This window comes from Rutidosis leptorrhynchoides, chromosome 2 (genome assembly GCF_046630445.1).
Source record: "Rutidosis leptorrhynchoides isolate AG116_Rl617_1_P2 chromosome 2, CSIRO_AGI_Rlap_v1, whole genome shotgun sequence".
NCBI classification, from domain to species: Eukaryota; Viridiplantae; Streptophyta; class Magnoliopsida; order Asterales; family Asteraceae; genus Rutidosis; species Rutidosis leptorrhynchoides.
Window position 1 is genome coordinate 133351544 of NC_092334.1, and position 2474 is coordinate 133354017.

The 2474-nt window shown below is 36.2% G+C and overlaps 1 non-coding gene across 1 annotated transcript; it reads left to right on the forward strand.

Annotated features, from left to right (window-relative positions):
- Positions 1-368: 368 nt before the first annotated feature.
- On the forward strand, positions 369-475 carry LOC139894712 (small nucleolar RNA R71). The gene has a single exon (XR_011775198.1). It is a non-coding gene; the product is annotated as a small nucleolar RNA R71 (small nucleolar RNA).
- The last annotated feature ends 1999 nt before the right edge of the window (positions 476-2474 follow it).

Sequence of the window (2474 nt, forward strand, 5' to 3'; positions counted from 1 at the left end):
CTTTCTGGTTCATAGTCAACCCCACATCACAATCTTTACCCAAATGAAAGCCACCACAGAATTCACAACCAACCATCATCCCGTGGATGTCTTTGTCAACCTTCTCTAAGTGTCTTCCAAACTTATCTAACTTAGCATTAATGGAAGCAAAATCATCGTAAGCACCGACGACTGCAACTGAAGAAGAAGAACGACCCAAATCATTATCCTCATGCCACTCATGAGAATACTCAGCTTGCTTCTTAATTATCCCGTATGCCTCTTCTTCGGTCTTTTCCATGAGACTACCTCCTGCTGCTTGATCAATGGTAATATGAGTATTGATATTACATCCCTTATAAAAGGTTTGTACCTTAGTAAAATTATCTAAACCATGTTGAGGACAAGATTGCAACAATCGGCTGAAGCGATTCCAGGCATCATAAAGAGTCTCGTTAGGCTTTTGACGAAACTGAGAAATTTCTTGCTGAAGTCTACTAGCCTTGGATGCAGGAAAATATTTGCTCAAGAACTTTTCCATCAAAGTATTCCAATCCTCGATCGTACCTTCAGGTAAACTGTCTAACCAAACTCTAGCCTCCCCCTTTAAGGACCATGGGAAAAGCTTCAAATAAATGACATGATCTTGGACATTAATGAACTTGAACAACCACAAATCTGCAGAAAATATGAATATGCTCATTAGCATCCTCTTGTGGTTCCCCTCCAAACTAACATTTCTTCGTAATCATAATGAGAATTGGGCCTTTGATCTTAAAATCATTCCTAACTTCTGGAACTCTGATAGCGTGACTCTGGCCTACTCGGGAGGCCTTCATCTTTTCCACCATACTCTGACCTTGTTGAGCCATTTGATTAACAACTGGAACCTCAGGTATAACAGGAATATCAGGTCCAATCGGAGTATTAATTACCACATGTGGTGGTTGAACAACCGGTGAATGCTGAGATTCAAAAACAACTGAATCGGAAAAACTGTCCAAATTAATCACAGGGTCGCTAGTTGATGGTGTAGTGGGAATATCAGTTTCTGAATCCAACGTGTCAGAATCAGATGACTCGCCCATATCACGACTCCAAAATACTCTTTCTGGTTTTGAATAAGGTGTAAATAACTCTGCGTTAGAAGAACGAGTATTTGGCATAAACTACCTGTAACTGCAAAATCACAACTAACAACTGATTAAACGCACCGATTCAATTGAGAATAAACGAAAAATAAATAATAAACTACCATTAAAACTAAACTAAGAACAATTAGATAACAATCTTAATTTTCGACACAACTGTCCCTGGCAGCGGCGCCAAAAACTTGATGTGTGAAATCGCGTATATAAATTATGATGGAAAATACGGTTAAAGAGATTACTACACACTAACGATCAGTGTACCCGATCGTGCAATAGTACAAAGTTGGTAAATCTGAGATCGTTTCAAGGACAGTTAAACGTGAGAATTAAGATTGTAACTAATGAAAATAAACTAAGTTAGTCTATTAAAATTGAAAGTACGAGATAATGGGTTTTGTGGCTATTTAACGAATAGCCAAATCAAGATTCGATTAAAAGTAGAAACAATATTTTTGGTATTTTAGATTTATAAAAATTAAAACAAGAAAACAATTAAGATGGTTTTGATATCAAATGGAATGAAAATGCTCGTCTAGACCTTTTACCCTCGGAATTGGATGTTTTTATACTTTAGCCCGATTTAAGACTCAATACATGCGAATTACTCAGTCGACCCGCCAAGAGTTCTCTTTAGCAACTACTCAAACTAGAATTACTAGATGTAGGGTTCCCTGGCACTTAAGACCTTTTCGTTTGTGACTAATTAATTAACTAGATCAAAGATTTGAATAACAATTTCCTTTGCGTTTGCTCTACATAATTCACCCCTATATAGTCTAACCGTTTAAGCTTAATTTACCCCCTTGGTCCGGTTTAGCAAACAATCAATTAAGACAAATCAATTGTAAACTAGTGTATTAAATCAACAAGAGTTCTCTTTATCAAACAAATACACTAATCAATCAAGTTCATAATGTTAAACATCAATAAGAATCGATCTTTTATTCAAACTATTGAAATAAAATGCATAAGTTCATAAATCATAAATCATAACATCCAAATCCCCGGTTATTAATCTAGACAAGCATTATAAGTTTAGCCAACAATCATGGCTGAAAACAAAGTCATAAATAAACAATTAGGAGAATTAATTATGTTGATAAAGAATTAAACCTAGTTAAAATAATGATCTTGGATGATGAACGAATCGACAAGTGTTTCCGGAATGATTGGATTGATTGGATGATGTTGGGATTCCCCAAAAATGACCTAAAATCACCTTAGAGCTGCAGCAATTCGTCCAGGAAAAAGTGTGTGTGAGTTAGGGTTTTAAATTCCCTATTTATAGCCCAAATACCGACACCAGTATCGACCCGCGCCACGGCTTAACTCTATCCAAAATTC